Source organism: Pelmatolapia mariae, linkage group LG9 (genome assembly GCF_036321145.2).
Source record: "Pelmatolapia mariae isolate MD_Pm_ZW linkage group LG9, Pm_UMD_F_2, whole genome shotgun sequence".
Classification (NCBI taxonomy): domain Eukaryota; kingdom Metazoa; phylum Chordata; class Actinopteri; order Cichliformes; family Cichlidae; genus Pelmatolapia; species Pelmatolapia mariae.
In genome coordinates this window covers 23,099,791-23,118,918 of record NC_086235.1, presented here as the reverse complement: position 1 = coordinate 23,118,918, position 19,128 = coordinate 23,099,791, and the positions used below count along the sequence as shown (strand labels likewise).

The 19,128-nt window shown below is 38.1% G+C and overlaps 1 protein-coding gene and 1 long non-coding RNA gene across 3 annotated transcripts in view; one reads left to right on the top strand and one right to left on the bottom strand.

Moving 5' to 3' along the window:
* Positions 1–19,128, top strand: part of cntnap2a (contactin associated protein 2a) — a 384,317-nt gene that overhangs the window by 21,160 nt on the left and 344,029 nt on the right. The gene's annotated exons all lie outside the window — the stretch shown is intronic.
* Positions 1,780–6,556, bottom strand: LOC134634612 (uncharacterized). The gene is made up of 3 exons (XR_010094852.1): positions 6,129–6,556; positions 5,137–5,317; positions 1,780–2,523 (listed from the first exon to the last, which is right to left on the bottom strand). It is a non-coding gene; the product is annotated as an uncharacterized LOC134634612 (long non-coding RNA).

Sequence of the window (19,128 nt, the reverse complement as noted above, 5' to 3'; positions counted from 1 at the left end):
TCCTGTTCGCTCCGGGATTAGCTGCTGGATTAGCTGCTGGATTAGCTGCTGGATTAGCTCTTCGATTAACAACTTGCTGGAGGCTATTCAAATTAGCCACACCGTGGGATGTAAGGAGCTCTCTGATTGGTTGGTCAGACACAGGCTGTCTGCCAGCCTGGATTTTTCTAGCTCATAGCTTCGCCCTGCTAAGAAGCGTGTGTGCTTGTACAAAGGCCGTTCAGCCTCGGGATTTACACTCGGCTCGACACGGATATGTGAAGAATGAAGGGACCCTGCAGCGAAACGGAGAGCGCAACCTCTGACTGAGTGCCTGTCTACACAGTCTGACCACCTGTTGAAGGTAAGGTGCTAACATGGCTAACGCTAGCATCACCGCACGTAGCCCCGTTATTTTAAGGACATCTTAGTTTATGAAAGTTTTACGTCGCAGCTGTACGAGCTAGCTACGTGTTTTGTAAGCTGCTGTGCTCTTCACAAATAAAGCTGGAAGCAGCTCAGACTGTTAGAACCAGCACTGAGCCCTGTTACATTTATACAGTGTTAGAGCAATGGCTGCAACCTACAGCCTTTAAACTAGCGATTAAAATGCTGACAGTAAACTCGTCAGTCCAGATGTTACCACATTACTTTGTGATACTTAAAACAACTGAGACAGGCTGATTAAAATAACAGCTGTCAGTTCTCTCATTCCTTATATCAAGACTGGAGATCACACTACTGATTTCAGTTCATTTAATATGTGAGTGCACAGATTCATTCTCAACTGGACATAAATGATGATCAAAGGTTGTATATATGATGAATTCATCAAATCCCAGCCTCTAACACAGTGCGCTGAATCTTAGCTTTGAATGTCCAGTATATTCTAATCAGTGCAATGTAAGCATTCACTGAACCTACAGTATCTACACCTGTGTGGCAAATGTGTGGTAAAGATACAGATAATGAAATTTAATTATTAATACAATATACATCATGAAAAATGAAAGCTGAAATTGATTCAGTTTAGTACTTTTCTCTCTATGCTCTGTGATTATAAAGGCCTTAAATTCTGTGATATATACTGTAAATGATTTTCACAGAGGTCTTAAAGTACTTAAATCACTGCTGATAGTCTGGTTGTTTATATTTTCACATGTTTTTGTGTCTGTAGGGCTGTTTGATGACGATTTGGACTCCTCTGGGAGATGAGGACACACCCACATCTGTTCCATACTGCAGCTATGGATGGTGTTACAGCTCCGAGTCAGCTTTAGGCCATCAGACGCACACACTGGAAAAGCAGCACCTGGACTTCATGCAGGAGAGACGGCCTCAGTGATGATGGACTCTGCATCCTCTACCTCACCTCCTAATCTCTTTCTTCTTTAACACATAATTAAAATCACTCCAAAAGAGTGTAAACTTACTGAGGAAGTCTCTAACTTGTACACATTTGTACTTTTACTTGTTTTATGAGTTATTTTTAAGAAGAGTAAAGTTATTCACATAAAGTTTTTATTCTTCTGTATTTATTCTTTTGTATCATGTACCACAGTCATACTGAACTTTACAGACCTGGTGAATTGGAGAAAAAACACACACACACACACACACACACACACATATACATATATATATATATATATATATATATATATATATATATATACACATATATATATATATACATATATATATATATATATATATATATATATATATATATATATATATATACATATATATATATATATATATATATATATATATATATATATATATATATATATATATATATATATCAGCTTCAGCAGTATTTCGATTTATCTTATGAATTCCAGTCTAATGTCAATTCACTGAGTTCAGTTTTGGTCTTAAACTCCAGAGAATACCACCTGGTTCAACAATCTTTTTATCTGATTATTGGCAAAATGTTTTCTTCTGAGAGATGCTCCTGAGGCTGAAATTGAGCCCAGAGAAACAACAACAAAGTTTAGTTCCTCTGGATTTTCCATGGAAAATTGTTTTATCACTCATCCAGGTGACTTCTCCAGTGTCACGGATGAGTGATGAATGTATCTCCCACTGGAAACCATTGTGTCCAGTTAAAGTCATTCGGTTTTTTTAAGGAGAGTTGTTAGATGCTGTGCTCGTGAGGACAATGGGTTTTAACTTGCTGCACAACACAAAGCTGCTATACTGGATCAACGATCAAAACACTTAATTGAGCAGAATTAAGTCAAAATGTAATATCCTCATATGATGACACATCACACACGACCCAGCATTGTTCTAAGAATGCAAACTTTCTTATTGGAAGTTTCCACAGCTGCCAAAAAGGGACAGATTTCTGTCTGGTCTTAATGAGTGGTCGTTGCTCTCTCGTTTTCTCTGGAATTGCTGCACGGAGGATGTAACACCCATGATAAGCGCTGAGGTGTGTGTCCTTGTCAGAAATCAGCCATCCTCAGCTTCCAGGTTAGGAAAAGTGGAACCAGAAGATATTCAAATGCATCTCTTCACAGCTGCTGATGAATTCTACAAAAAACAAAGTTTGTTAAAAACATTTGCAGGTGAATCACCACTGATTTATCAGTGCCATCCATTTACTCAAAAATTACTGACAAGTGGATAACTAGAATATATAGTTTATAATTTCAAAAATGTCCTGTACAAAATCAGGGCTCGCAAAATTTCAAAATCCCTGGTAGCCCTTCGGGCAGGGACTCTTCAGTTTTTGGTAGCCCAAAATAAATTTAAGTAGCCCGAATAAATAAGGGAGCAATTTTTTTTATGTTTTGTTTCCTGTTTTGTTTCCGTAACGGAAAAAAAACATTAATCAAAAAATTGTTGAAACACAAATTACAATATTGTATAAAAATTACAATCATCAACTCAAATACTTGGTTGTAATTGAACAGAAATTTCTATGAACTTGTAAGAACTGTACAACAGGAATCAGTCTGTGTCAGATCCTGAATTTGAAATTTCCACTGGAGTCACGGGTAAGAGGCAAGTGGAACCAAGATCTAGGCCATTTGCTTTTTGAAGTTTGCAAAGACTGCTAAATTTTGCCAGTGGTAGTTCACTCTTTGCAACATAGTAGGCTGTTCTTAACAGATTTTTCAGGTTGATTTTTAGTATGTTATTTGCAGACTGAGCAATAATCAATTTCTTGCATTTCTCATGGGCTCTAATGGGGGCCTTTCTTAAAATTACTGGTCCCAGTAACAAAGGCACTTGTCGACTCAGAAATCGAGGGAAACCAACAACACACCCGGCAGAACATTATGTTATTTACACGGGTGCACATAAGTGGTCCGCATGTGCGCATTCGCTGTCAAAATAAAAGACGCGCACCAGATAAGAAGTTGCAACGCGCGTTTGCGTCCATATAAAAGGCAGTGTTTTTGTCTGCTAGAGTGGGATTTTCACGGCACATTCTGCACCAAATCTCTGTTCATCATTTGTTTAAAGCCAGCTCACCTCCTGCAACCACTTTTCCTAGAATACGCGCTTCTTTTGTGGTTCGGACTCCATCTGACATTTCTTTGGAGGTGGAGGAACACCAAAGTAATTGCTTAAAGGAGCTTCTTCGACATCTTTAAGAGTTCTAAACAAATGTCTGTCCTCCTCCAGAAAATCTTATGGACGCAAACACGCGTTGCAACTTCTTATCTTGTGCGCGTATTTTATTTTGACAGCGAATGCGCACCTGCGGACCACTTATGTGCACCCCTGGTTATTTAGCTTGTCATATTCCAGCCACAGAAATTATTTGTCCATGAAACCATAAAGCTGCACTTTCTTTTTGCCTTATAGTCTGATTTGTCATAACTTTTCCGTTTTGTGGTAAGCTTTTCTTTGGCTGTCACTTCTTCACCCTGACCGGTCTTATTTGGCTCAGCAGAACTAAAATATATATCCTGCTGCCTTTACACACGCACTCACATAACGCTCAGCGATTCTCTGCGCGATCAACCTCTCACATGTTTAAGCTTCCTGCGGGAGATTTCACTTGTCATGTTTGATAGCAAACTAACGATTGATAAGACGATGTCAGAGGAATTGGTGCGCAAATTATCGTCACTCACCAATCAGTACTGTCGCTCTCTATACGCAGTTCGCGCGATTGCAAAGTGAAAGCAAAAAACAAGCGCAAATTCAAATGCGATTTCAATATGTCACATATAGGGCTGCTCGATTATGGCAAAAATGATAATCACGATTATTTTCACTGAAATTGAGATCTCGATTATTTGATGATATTTATTTAACAATAACAATGTATTGAATAATGGCTTTAAAGATTGTCAAAAATAGTATAAAATAGTGTGCAAATACTGATAACAGTGCAAATGTTTGCAATATAAAAAATAAAATGTAAACATCTATGTTTAGTGAACTTTGCCATGTCGCTCTGTGGTGCAGCTACAACACCAAAGTTTACACACTATGTCTACTTGATCCACGTCTGACTCCGCGAACCCATAATGTTTCCACACCACTGAAGGGTTTTTTTTTTAACCTCTTTTCAACCAACGGCAGTCACTCTCCTCTCCAAATAACTTCTGCTTAGCTTTCCGAGCTTCGCTCTGTTAGCTCCTCTTAATTGTTGTGAGGCGTGTTCGAAACGCAGAGAGGTGCGCTCGATTTGCCACACGGAGCAGCGCGAGAGTAAAGCACGAGGGAGGTGCTAATAATCGGCTCAGTCATTTTTAATGATCGTTGAAAGCCCAGATCGTAATTTAGATTAAAATTCGATTAATTGAGCAGCCCTAGTCACATATTGACAGTGGTTCACCGATGCCAATGACATATTTACCCAGCTACATTTCCGAAAGAATGCAAAAGCATTGACATATATTTTTCCTTCCTATGATAGCCCGACGGGCAGGGCAGGGATAGATTCTGGTAGCCCGACTGGAAAAATCGCTAGCCCCGGGACGTCGGGCTAGCGATTTTGCGAGCCCTGAAAATGAACTATATATGACAAATGTGGTGCTTGTGGAATTTTTAACAAGGACCCTACAAAACTTTACTCATGCTGCCAAACTTTTGACAGCTAGGTGTGCAGTTCCTGCTTTAAATGCATCCACTTTTAAGATTAAGGAATCTAAGTGATAAGAGGCCAGAAATGTTTGAACTCACTTATGAACCTACATCACTGAGGCCATCTCTCCTGCATGAAGTCCAGGTGCTGGTTTTCCAGTGCGTGCGTCTGATGGCCCAAAGCTGACTCGGAGCTGTAACACCATCCATGGCTGCAGTATGGAACAGATGTGGGTGTGTCCTCATCTCCCAGAGGAGTCCAAATCGTCATCAAACAGCCCTACAGACACAAAAACGTGAAAATATAAACAACCAGACTATCAGCAGTGATTTAAGTACTTTAAGACCTCTGTGAAAATCATTTACAGTATATATCACAGAATTTAAGGCCTTTATAATCACAGAGCATAGAGAGAAAAGTACTAAACTGAATCAATTTCAGCTTTCATTTTTCATGATGTATATTGTATTAATAATTAAATTTCATTATCTGTATCTTTACCACACATTTACCACACAGGTGTAGATACTGTAGGTTCAGTGAATGCTTACATTGCACTGATTAGAATATACTGGACATTCAAAGCTAAGATTCAGCGCACTGTGTTAGAGGCTGGGATTTGATGAATTCATCATATATACAACCTTTGATCATCATTTATGTCCAGTTGAGAATGAATCTGTGCACTCACATATTAAATGAACTGAAATCAGTAGTGTGATCTCCAGTCTTGATATAAGGAATGAGAGAACTGACAGCTGTTATTTTAATCAGCCTGTCTCAGTTGTTTTAAGTATCACAAAGTAATGTGGTAACATCTGGACTGACGAGTTTACTGTCAGCATTTTAATCGCTAGTTTAAAGGCTGTAGGTTGCAGCCATTGCTCTAACACTGTATAAATGTAACAGGGCTCAGTGCTGGTTCTAACAGTCTGAGCTGCTTCCAGCTTTATTTGTGAAGAGCACAGCAGCTTACAAAACACGTAGCTAGCTCGTACAGCTGCGACGTAAAACTTTCATAAACTAAGATGTCCTTAAAATAACGGGGCTACGTGCGGTGATGCTAGCGTTAGCCATGTTAGCACCTTACCTTCAACAGGTGGTCAGACTGTGTAGACAGGCACTCAGTCAGAGGTTGCGCTCTCCGTTTCGCTGCAGGGTCCCTTCATTCTTCACATATCCGTGTCGAGCCGAGTGTAAATCCCGAGGCTGAACGGCCTTTGTACAAGCACACACGCTTCTTAGCAGGGCGAAGCTATGAGCTAGAAAAATCCAGGCTGGCAGACAGCCTGTGTCTGACCAACCAATCAGAGAGCTCCTTACATCCCACGGTGTGGCTAATTTGAATAGCCTCCAGCAAGTTGTTAATCGAAGAGCTAATCCAGCAGCTAATCCAGCAGCTAATCCAGCAGCTAATCCCGGAGCGAACAGGAAAGGGAAATGGATTTTGAACTGCAGTTTATTAAATTGCAGGTGGAAAAGGGATTTTGAACTGCAGTTTATTAAATTGCAAGTGGAAAAAGGATTTTGAACTGCAGTTTATTAAATTGCAGGTGGAAAAAGGATTTTGAACTGCAGTTTATTAAAGTGCAAGTGGAAAAAGGATTTTGAACTGCAGTTTATTAAATTGCAGGTGGAAAAAGGATTTTGAACTGCAGTTTATTAAATTGCAAGTGGAAAAAGGATTTAGAACTGCAGTTTATTAAATTGCAGGTGGAAAAAGGATTTTGAACTGCAGTTTATTAAATTGCAAGTGGAAAAAGGATTTTGAACTGCAGTTTATTAAAGTGCAACTGAAAAAAGGATTTTAAAATGCAGTTTATTAAAGTGCAATTGGAAAAAGGATTTTGAAATGCAATTGGAAAAAGGATTTTGAAATGCAGTTTATTAAATTGGAATTCAAAAATGAATTTACAATTGCAGAATTTATTCTACAATTCATTATTAAAGCACAGAAATTTTTATTTCGATGCGCGTGGCTCTTGTGGTCCTCCATACTTCTTGAAGTATTTCATTTTGGGGGGTTTTCACAAAGCAAACTGTACAGTGTATGACAGATAGCGGCTTACCTATGAAATGCTCTCCTTTAGGATCAACATGTTCTCAGTTTGCAATTATAATTAATTAAGATTAATTAAACTGGACTTTGCCTTTCTTCATAATGACTTGCCAGTGCAACTGCATAATCTAACATATGCCATATTTTTTCATACTTCTTTCTTGTTCTTCAGCATGATATAATAACATTAGACCAAAACATACTGTGGCCATGAAAATAGTTTGAAGTTCACCCCTGGTAACAAGTAACAATATGCTTTGTGCTTTTGAGCACCAAGAATAACTACCTTGAGCAGCTGCCAAATGATCTGTAATGGTCTGCACACTCGACACCCCTGCATCTAATCACAAAATTTTGCTCTTCATAACCCAGTAAAATACACCTTATGTTTTCAGAACATGGTTATCTGCACAGCCATTCAGCCAGACTGCTTATTTAACACAGTGGCAACATTTGCTACAATTGCAGTGCTGACATTTGTTAAAGAATAAATATACAAATAGGGCCTTTGGTGCTCTGGCAAAAATCACACAAAGAAACATGAACCACATGAAATGACCGTCCAGATTGCTAATTGTTAGAAATGTCACAGTAAGCATAGTCCAGCCATTCAACAGTGTAACAAATCACATTACCATGAAAGTAATTATGTGATTTAATTACACATCGAAAAGGCTGAATTTAACATTTGCTCTTGAGTTGGTGTTTTTCACTGTGCAGAAAAATCCCATTTCACTCAATCGTCACAAACAGTTCCTTGTAATACGGTTTTAATGGGATGCTCTCCAAATAAAAATGCAATCTTAAGGTACATGTTTTTGTATTTATTTTATTCCTTAATGAAATGAAAAGGGAGACTTTTACAGACATATATTCATATGTTTACTCTGTTATATTATATGTCATAATTTTATGACTCTTGTGATGATTCAGTTCTTACTTGGCTTTGAGAATTACAGCTGAGCATATTGTTCAGTTATCCATGACCTGACTGAAAAGGACTAAACTTTCTAAAGTGTAGGTAATGAGCTTTATACATCATATTACCAAAACCCCTCTTCTCAGTAATTTAATCTATACTTATCACTGATCTACGGTGGCCCTGAGAGGCCAAACGGACTGCAACTTAAGAAAACACCAGCAATAAGAAAAACGCTGCAAAAGCACACAAAGCACAACGGAAATAGGAAAAATGAAAACAGAAATAGGAAAAAAAAAAAGATTTCCAAAAGCACAAGGAAAGTGTTTCTGGGGAGACAATAACCTGACGGACCAGTTGCAGGAACCAAAATATGCTAAGAATTGATCTGGGGTACACTTACAAGAAGTGGAGGATCTATCGGTTTTGTGAGGAAAGAAAAGGTGAGAGGTAAGTGTGTTAGCCTAACTATTAGTCTAAAAATCTGGCATCAGTATTATATGAATCATGATATTAAAATACACTTACCTAGCATATTTTGGTTCCTGCAACTGGTCCGTCGGGTTATTGTCTCCCCAGAAACACTTCCCTTGTGCTTTTGGAAATCTGTTTTTTCCTATTTCTGTTTTCGTTCTTCCTATTTCTGTTGTGTTTTGTGTGCTTTTGCAGCATTTCTTTTTTATTATTATTTATTGCTGGTGTTTTCTTAAGTTGCAGTCCGTTTGGCCTCTCAGGGCCACCGTACTGATCACAATAACAAGGGCTTTTTGTTTTTTACATAAGCACAAACCTTTAAATGAAGGTTTATTGTTTCATTGCTATTTTAATATTTTTAGTGGTAGGTAAAAATGATTAAAGTACTTTTTTCACTAATAATGACACCACTATTCCAGTGAAGGTAACTGCAGAGAGAACTGCATTGCACCATTTTTTTTATTGTCATCGTACATGCATTAAAAATTAATACTTTATTGGTATTTTGTTATACGCAGTAGGTTTTTGAAATTCAAAGCATAGTTTTTACTCTTTTACAAACACATCTTCATACCCAAATGAAAAAAGTGGTTGATTTCTACTGATTCCCAAAGCAATACATACAGTATGAACATTTGCAGAAACAACATTATTGGTTTAAAATTCACAATAAGAGCAACCCACTTTAAAGTGTGAGCAAATCAAAACTGGGTGAGGTGGTGGCACAGATCAAAACACAAGACTTACAACTAGAAGACTTGGAAGAGATTTGGGTTAAAATAGACCCTTTCACAGTATTTACCACATGTCTTCCAAGTGTGGCAGTTCTTTCCCACATCCTAAACTGACTGTGGGCGTGATTGTGAACAAGTATGGGTGGCTCTGTATTAATATTAGCCCTGTAATGAATATGGTATTAACACCACACTGACACTATGAACATGAACGTCAATAGTTTGTTTTCCCGATTAAGGAGACTTCTTAAAAAAGCATTTTGCATCAGGGTACAAATCTTTTGTCTTTTTCTTTAGCATAAAATACTTAAAATAATCATATATAGGTAGATTTTTTATGTAGCATTTCAAACTATAATATATGTAATATGTTACATGTAATTTAATTTGCCGTTGCATAGTTCATATGACTATAATTTCCAAAGCATTGCTCAGTCATTGTATTATTATGCACTCAAATATCTCAAATGTAAGATGCTACCAAACAACCTGCACAGAAGTATGATTAATAAGGTAACACTATCAAAGCAGTGACTCATGCCAAATGCATTGCAGCACACAAGCACACACATAAACACACTGTTTTTGTTCAAGTTGTTTAAACAACTACCATTTCAAGTGCAGCATAACAGCAGTAGGTCTCCCTCTCAACAAAAGAGCGCTCCTCTTACAACCCTGAAAGAATGGCCTGCCAGACAAATCCACTAAAATCCAAGTACCTCTACAGAGTCAACAATGAAATCTTTTTGCTTCTTGTTTTTATGTCACGTAAGTAAAAAAAAAAATCCTTCACAAAACACACCCTCATGATTCTACTCAGTATGGGTGGTTCACACTCTTTGGTATCATTCCTTCATTGAGAAAATACTGCCAACGAGTCGAGGAGTCACACAGGCAGAGAATCAATCCTTGGCGAGTTTGTAGATATAGTTCCAGAGGTGGGGTCATAACAACTACACCATCTAATTTCTTTTTTTACTGTTCAAAATTATGTTTTGTTCAGAGCCAAGTATGCCCAGAGCCTTCTCCCCACACCTGTGAGAGCTGTGAACAAAATTTTATGTGGTTGCAAATATTGATGCTGTGAGAATGGGACAGGGTAGATAAAAAAAAAACTGCTGAAAACTGCTGTGCTGAAGGAATGGAATAACATGAAGGGATGGTGGAGGTTTTAAAGTCCTCAAGAGCTTTCCCACTTATTATGCAAGATTTTTTTTTATTGCATGGTTAAGGCATTGTGTTTGGGTTTCTTGGAGGGTGCACTTTGTTTTGTGGTTTATAAATTAGCTGAAAGACAAGTCAACCAGGTCCATTAACACCAGGCAGATGGCTGCAGGTAAAACCTTTTCACGAAGGGTGAATGGTGTTGTTCACTTTTCTTGTCATTGATTCGTAATACTTTATAAACAGTGTCCATGAAGTCACATGACAGTCTCAAAAGCATTCCAGCTCAGGATAGGGGGATTTTGAAGGCATCTTTGTCTCTGCCACCATTAGTTTAACCACTATTTTGTTGCCTGGCCTTGTTTTTGAGTTGAAAACCTTCACATTCCTCAGATTTTCTGTGACATTTTCTTCTTTAATCCCTCTTCAAACTTTTCTTTTGTGAAGCAGCCCACTCACTGCTGCTCAGTGCAGCCTCTCTCAGCACATGCATCTCTCTTTTCTGTAATTTCTCCTTGATTTCTCATCTCTATTCATCTTCTTTCAGCCTTCCCTTTTTTGTATTCTATTCTCTTTTTATACCTGCCAGAGTCACAAGAATAAAAAAACATAAAAAAACAGTCACTTGTGATCTTTCACAAGCGCACACCACAAAACACCCTCCCACAGACAGACTGGAACAGATATTAAAATTTTTAAAAAAAGAAAAAGAAAATCTTCATCTGGACTGGAGACATACTAGAAAATCAGTAATAGCTCGCCACACACATAAACTAAGGACAGTACCTACTACCAAATACTTTATTTTTATGCTTTCAAGCTCTCATGTTTTTTTTAAAAAAAAAATCCTTGATAGTATTATAAATGCAGTGCTGTATGGAGACTGAAGCAGCTGATAATAATATAGGTTAAAGTGGAAAAAGAGCAAGACTTGGAGACAGATCGAGAGCAAGAAAAAGAGAAAGTGACAAAAGAAATATTGCAGAGAGAGGGGACAGATCTTTGCTGAAACAGTGAGGCTGATAGAAAATATAGAGACTATATAATGGCAAATGTGGTTATCTGGTTCTGGGAACGTGTTAACAGTATTAGCTTTCTTTGCTTGATGTTTTTCATGTTAAGTCCCGCCGCACGCCTAAAATTGAATTGCATGATTAGAGAGCAACATGCTTAGTCCAGTAGATTCATTTTTTGTGGTTCAGTTAAAAATGCTAGAATTTAAAGGAACACATGGGTCTGTTTTTGCAACGCTTTTAAGCACTTTTTGTATTTGCGTGTCTTCCCTTTTCATCCTTTGTACACATGTGTGTGGTTTGCACCTTGCAATTAGGCATTTATTTGTTTTTAGGCAACCAACGTAAGTGTTTCGGGTTGTATTCACATGGTATTGCTTGTTAGAATAAATTGAGGGTGTGACGCTGTCATGCGTGGACGAAATTTTCAGCGGTGTAATCAAGAGTCGATCGATTATATTTAAATAAAGCCTGAGGTTGCTGTGAGCCATGTTCATGCCTGAAAGGCTTGGAAATAATGAAGCATAGAGCAGAAGCAAAAAGGGAGAGAATTTGTGTGCTTTGGAGGCCCTGGTATGACTTTAGTTTCCATGAGCCAAAGGATGAAATGGACAAACCATGTAGTGAGCCAGTCAGTTGAAGCTGCTTAGCTACTGATCCTACATGATAAGCATTAGTCATTAGCATCTTTGCTATTTTATGATCGCTATAAAGATATTAATGGGCAAAAGGCTCAGCTGATTAGTAAATGTGAGAGTTAAAAAAAAAAAAAAAAAAAAAAGGAAGCTTGGTATTTAGGTATTCCTTTAATTCCTTTGGAAAGTTGGTATGCTCATGATTGCTCTGGCATCTTCTCAGGGTTCTACATCTTTATTAAAATATAGTCATTGAGCTTTAGTCTGTTTTGTTTGTTTGTTTGTTTGTAGATTTAAGGCTTATTTTAATGAGCGCTTGCATTGTGTTATACAGAATTCCCTTGAGCAACAGTTGAAGTATTTTGTTTCATGAAAAAATAAGTATCATAGGATGTAAACAACTAGATCTGACTAGGTTTGTGTTATTGCAAAATCCAAATAAATCTTTTTTTTCTCTTGGATTTGGAACTACTCTTCATTTCTGCAAACAGAATATGACTACTGCTAATGTTTTGTGTGATTTCTCTCTTTCTGTGATGTATTTGGCAGCTTTATTTATATAACAGCTGGATTCACACCAGATCTAATGGTTTGTTAGCTAGCTTGCCAAATTACTTAATTACTTGTCATTACCAAATGTAATGGCTCAAAGCAAATAGTTGCTTTCACCCAGTACTGGATATGAGCAATGTAAGACAGGCACTTTTCACTTTTCACCAGGCATCAAGTTGACAGTGAAGCTGACAGCAGGAGAAACCTTTCCTCCCTAAAGGGGACTCCTCCAGCTGACTCCACTAATTCCCATTGCAAGTGGTATGAGTGGAGCCGATAGCTAAATGGTGCTAGTTCAATTCAGTTCAATCCAGTTTTGTTTATACAGCGCCAAATTACAACTTCAGTCACCTCGAGATGCTTTATATTGTAAGACCGGAGAGAACCCCAACAATCATATGACCCCATATGAACAAGCTTTTTGGCGACAGTGGGAAGGAAAAACTCCCTTTTAACAGGAAGAAACCTCTAGCAGAACCAGGCTCAAGGAGGGGTCGCAATCTGCTGCGGCTGGTTGGGGTTAGGGCAGGATGACAAGACATAGGACATACTGTGGAATAGAGCCAGCGATGAATAATAAGTAATAATTCAATGCAGAGAGGTGTGTAAACACAGTGTAGTTGAACTGTGGGTGAAGGAATCCTGAATAACAAAACTTAGCTTAATATTCGTTAATTTAGCTAGCAGAGCAGAGTGACACGACCAGTGTGAATTTTTCTGTTGGTGATTAGTTGTAATAGTGATTAATGCTGGTTGGAGGGGCTCCCTGTGAATTTGGACCTTGGACAGAATTTCTACTAAAAGCGGTGTCAGTACTGTCTATAACTTGGCTACTTATTGTTTTATCAAGCCAACTTTGTTGTTGTCATAATTACATTTAAGTTATTTTATAAATTATGTTGGTCTTTCTGTCTCTGAACACCAACTGCTTCTTGGCATGCATACAACAATGCAACAGAGAAGTGCAAGACAGTTACTTATAAGTCAGACCACCAATTTTATCAGTGCTGGATTTAAACACCATGAATCCACTGGAGTGATTGGAGTTCACGAAAGCGATGTAGGTGTCATTAACTTTTTGCAGGCTAAACAGAAAGCCTTTAGATATTGTGGCAAGATGACCTTGGTTATTTGCTTTATTCCACCTGGGTGAAATACTTATACAGTGTAAGTTTTTCTGTTTTTGTCTGTGCTGTCTGAAAAAAAAATATGAAATGCAGTGTTTAAATGGATGGATTGGCAGTGACAGTAGAAACACATGATGCTTCCAGCTGGCTCATCACTATACTTTGCGGAGTCCCAGAGCCACTCCCGATGCTAAACAAGCCGGACCAACTAGAACCTGTATAATTTGCAGTATCACTAAATAGTTTCCAAACTCTGTTGTGGTTTCAGAGGGAAAGCTCCACACCTCAGAGAGGATTTAGCCAGCTTCAAAAAGTGTTAGGAGCACTTAAAACACTTCAAAATGCAAAAGTAAACAAATATAATAAAAACAACTAGCATTAATGATGTCCAAGCTATATTCTCCAGTGGTTTCTCTTATGACTTTGAAAAGATCTAACTGCGTTATTAAAATATGATGGAAGATGAGCTTTTGTTGGAACATGTGTGTGCAGTCCATCTTATTTCTTCATCTTCTTTTTTCCACTCATAATCCATCTTTGATGTTACCGTGTTTCCTTGATTTTCAGTATCCCGTGATGTCTGTGTGTATAACTTTAATCGACTTTAATCATTTCATTCTTTTTCCAGCCGCTGTTGTGAGAAATGTAAGCCCAAAATCTCCTCACGACTTCAAAGGGTGTCTGTGTCTGTGAACACATAAAGGGCTGTCTAAAACCAGGCTTTATCACTTTCTCTTCATGTCTGTCTGTTCCTCTTCCCCTTGTTCCTTCAGTAGTGGTCATTGTACATCTAAACACACTCTTTGTAAACATACACTCACACTCTTTGTGAATGACCACTTTACCCGACTGCCAAACATTTTTTTAATTGTATTTTTATGCATATCATAGGCTATATAGAAAATAATGCAATAATAATTTTCCTAAATTCTTTGTTCTTTTTTTCATCTGAGTGCTCTGTTTAATCCTGTATGAACCGTTGCCATGGCACTGAGACTGTCAGGCCAAGGTTGATGGGCAGAAAGATACTTGTACGCGTGTGTCTGTGTGGGTATGTGTGAGTGTGTTGCTAAGATGATTGGGCGAGAGCAGAGCCGGGCGAACGTTGATTGAAGCTTGGAATAGCATTAAGGCAAACCTTTCTTTTCTCTGTCTCTGTCTACTTTGCTCTCTTTGGCATTCTGTCACTCATTGGCTGCCTCATCTGTCTCATCACTTAGTTGTAGCCTCTGTATCTTCCTCTCTATTTGCCTGAATTTCTTATTTGGTCTCCCGCTTTTCCTTTAGCAGTCTTTTTTGCTTTGTCTGTCTGCTCTATTTCTTAGAATACACATTTCACATGTGTGTGTATTATTTTCCTTCTCATTAAGATATTCATATAAATTCCCAAATAAATGTTACATCTATTTATTGGCCAAAAATTAATACATAGCTGGAAATGGATATCATGTTATCAGAAAATAAGATGATGTTTATGGCAGTGATCTAATGGATCTGTGGTGTCACATCGGGTTTACCCTGACCTATATGTGCAACAACAGATTACAGAAGACCTGAAAAGACTGAAGTCTGTATAAAGTGAAAGTAAATGTGTGCTCTGAGTTAATGGCCTCACGCTCCCCACAGTGGTACAGCAGATGTTGGCGGATGAAGTGGGTGACGTCTGGGAAGGGAGATAGTCGGCTCGGCACTCTTCACCAGTAGCAGCAGATTATCTGTGAATTCCAGCTCTCTTCAGTGGAAGTTTTTTTTAAAAAGTTTATGGTGCAAAAATGGTCACTACAGAGGCGGATGGTGGTTATCCTCAGCTCTCCATTAACTTGGTTCTCCACAAAATCAATCCGGCTCTTATTCTAAAGGAGGTGACCAAGCCTCTCAGCAAATTATAGCATCCGGGTGAGATGCATTTGCAGACGAAAGGCATGGGTAGCTAGCAAACTGTAGGTTGTAATACTGAGGATGTAACAGTGGTATGAACCTTGAATTTCACAATCAGCACATTCTTAGTGAGCAGCACAGCTATGGAAAATACTGTCTACCCGTGCAGCCTCCTATATCTGTGTGTAAGATGTGTGTATAGGCTTTGAGTATGAGCAATTATTTTCTTCTGCTTCTGACAAATTGAAAGCAAATGCAGAGTTATTGCAAGAAGCCTTTGTGGTTTGTGTCTCCTCTGAATGCTCACCCTGTTATTAGCAACGCCGTTTCTTGTTAGTCACTTCATTTCTTTTGGAGAACTCTGTAACTGAGAAGAAAATGACATTTTTGTTCTTGTTTTTCATTATTCTGATTGCTCTTTAGCCCTCTGCTAAAGAACAATAAGGACGGTGTGACGCGACTACTGACATCCATGTAATGACCAAGAAAAAGAACCGGAAAGTGCAACCAACTCCTCCCACCCACCGCCTCCCCTGCCAGCTTATTATAATTTTCTTGTATAAATTCCTATATTGAGATTTAAATCACATAATTTTACAGGGTGGTATGCATTCCTGCAAATAAGCTTGGAAGAAAATACCATTTAATCAGTGACCTTCTCTACCTTTCACACCAGGGTTAGTCAAGAAAAATAATTTCAGTTATCATTTGGGTACATACCTTCAACAGAATTAAGGCAATGACGCTTCTAAAAAGCTCAATAGCATATTTAAGGATTTTATTTTATTACATTCTATCCGTTAACTAATATTTCTAGATAAGCAATAACAGCAACATTTTGCTTTCTATATGCAGTTTTGCAAAATTCCCTGCAAAATGTCCCCAGAATGAGCTTGTCGAGGCCGACCATGAGAAAGTTTGAGTTCAGGCTTGACTACAGTAGGTCGGATGAAGGGAATTGAGTTAATGTTTTCTAAAGGGTCTGTTAATAAGTCGAATTTTGTACAACTGCTGCTTAGCAGTTGGCTATGGTTCAGTTGGCTGTCCAATATGTGCAAGACTGGAGATTTGAATTATCACTGTGGTCAATCAATGCAAATTAAATAGTAGTAATTAAGTCTCACTGTTATAAAGGTGATAATTATGATGATTTTAATGATGGTTAGCAACATGTAATGACAGCTCTGACCTTAAAATGGAAGAACAAAATCGAAAGTGGGGGAAGTACACAAAAGGACAATTTCTGAACTGGCATATAGTAAATCCAAAGTTCTCCTCCGATTTTATTCTTTTTTAGAAACTTTCATTTTTTTCTCATCTCACCTCGTACTCTTTCCATTGAGTCTCTTGCCCTCATTTTGCTCTTGTGTCCTCTCCAATGTTGTTTCTTGGCCTTACAGCTGATATCCTCGGAGGACACTTCTGCATGTCTCTCCATTTTGCACTCACTCCTCGTGAACTTTGCAGTTGGAGCTCGGCAGCCGAAGAAGGCTAAATGGATGTAAGGGTGAACATTTATGACCCCTAAGAAAAGAGTGCATATTCCTTGTGTTCCTCTTTTTTTCTGTGAATGCGTTTTGCCTAAGCCATCTTTGTTTATTTGTCTGCATATGCGAGTGCGTGTGTGTGGTTGTGTATTTGCTTGTGTATGTGTGCACTTGTGCACCCCTCTCCATTCTGTGTGAACATCCCTTTGTGTCTAATGGACAGGGTGGTGCAGAGTCCAGCTCAGAACCTTTACTGTAGTCACTCCAAGCTAAATGGACTCCTGTTGTTAACAGATTTCTAGTGTTGTCTGGAGGCTCATGTAACATGGGTCAGAAACAGAGCACACTGCTACTGCTCTTACCTCCTTTTTGTCTCTCTTTCTCAATCTTTCTTCATTGCCCAACTCTGCTGTCAGTTTCATTTATTTGTCTTTTTCACATTGTCCTGTAATTGTTTTTTCTCCAAAATCATAACTATTACTTTTCAGATAGATAGATAGATAGATGTAGCTAGTGTAGGAGAGTAGCTTTCCTCAGCATGACCTACTGAACGACCGGATTAAGTCCATCATCTGCAGCTTGGTTTTAAGTCCTCTTTGACATACTCACACACATACCCACACTCACACATGTGTGCAGACCCAGCTGTCATCCCCCTCCCCCACACAGCATTTGTAGCCCTAAAATTAAAATGGATACATAGAGCTAAGCTGTTAAAATCAATATTAATGAGTCAACATTTGTCATTTGTTTTTTAAATTTTTTTATTTGAGAAATATAGTGCTAGTGTGTCAAAAGGTTAATCGTGGGTGAGGCATCATCCTACCTAATGTTTGTCTGTAATGTGGCTGAAAGTACAAGTCAGGCTAAAGTGAAACGCACACAGACTCAAAAGCAACTTGTGTTAGACAACTTGCATTCTAGTCATTGCACTTTAATTAGGGCATATTTCAATAATTCATCAATCACAGCATGCAAAGAGAGTTTAATGATGAGATTACTTCTGCCTTTTTAAGAAACACACATTTAACTGTCTAATTGTCTTGTTTCTTGGGAATTGCAAAACAGGAAATAATAGTATTTTTTTAAAAAATGAGGCTCACTTAAATTAGATTTTGCTTCGATTTCAGCAGTTATCATTATTTTATCAAAATGGAAAAAGAACACAACAATTGGACCTACAACACTACTCTTAATTTCAGTGTATGACCTTGCTAATGAAGAGGAGAAAAACATAAAAAAAACCATATTGTTAAAGATTTCATGAGCAATGGGTATCTGGTGTTTATTTATTTTTGCGCCTCATAAAAATAATTTTTGTTATACATTTTTCATAAGTCACCACTTTAGCTCTGATTTTGCCCTCGGCATAAAATCTGTGGATGAGAACCTTTTTTAAATGAGACTGACTGTTGTCACTGGGATCCATAATTGGGGGTATGACATAAGTCAAGTGCAAATTTGTGTGTGGTATCTCAATCACATGAAACTGCTTTGGGGAATTCATTCTTACTGTCATGTTGCAGAGTATGTCAGCATATATGTAAATTCTGTCAGAAATCACAAAAGTCCCCACCTCTGGTTTTCAGTTTTATTTTGTAGTCACACATGATTGATGTGTATGTGTGTGCCACTGAACATATGTTTGTGTGCATGGTATCTGCATAACAGTCATGTATGCAAAACAGCAGGCATCTGACAGTGGCCTTTTTTGAATGCTGTTCAGACATTTGTGTGTTTGGCGATGCGGTGAAACCAATCCTAATGTTCCATATCAAAGGAAAGACTGGCACACATGCTGTTTGCTGTCAAAAAGCAGTGCTGGCGACCGAGACATGCCAACAGGCAGACGAAAGAGAAAAAGCTGAAAAAACCCCACTTTGTTTAATTTTTATGGCCACATTACAAATAGATTAATTTATAGAACAAAAGGTTATAAATGTTTTTGCACACTGTACGTGAAAACGCATTATATGGACAGTGTAATTTATACTTTTGATGTTTGTTGCAACACTATCACCACAAGGTGACAGGACTTTTAAAAACTA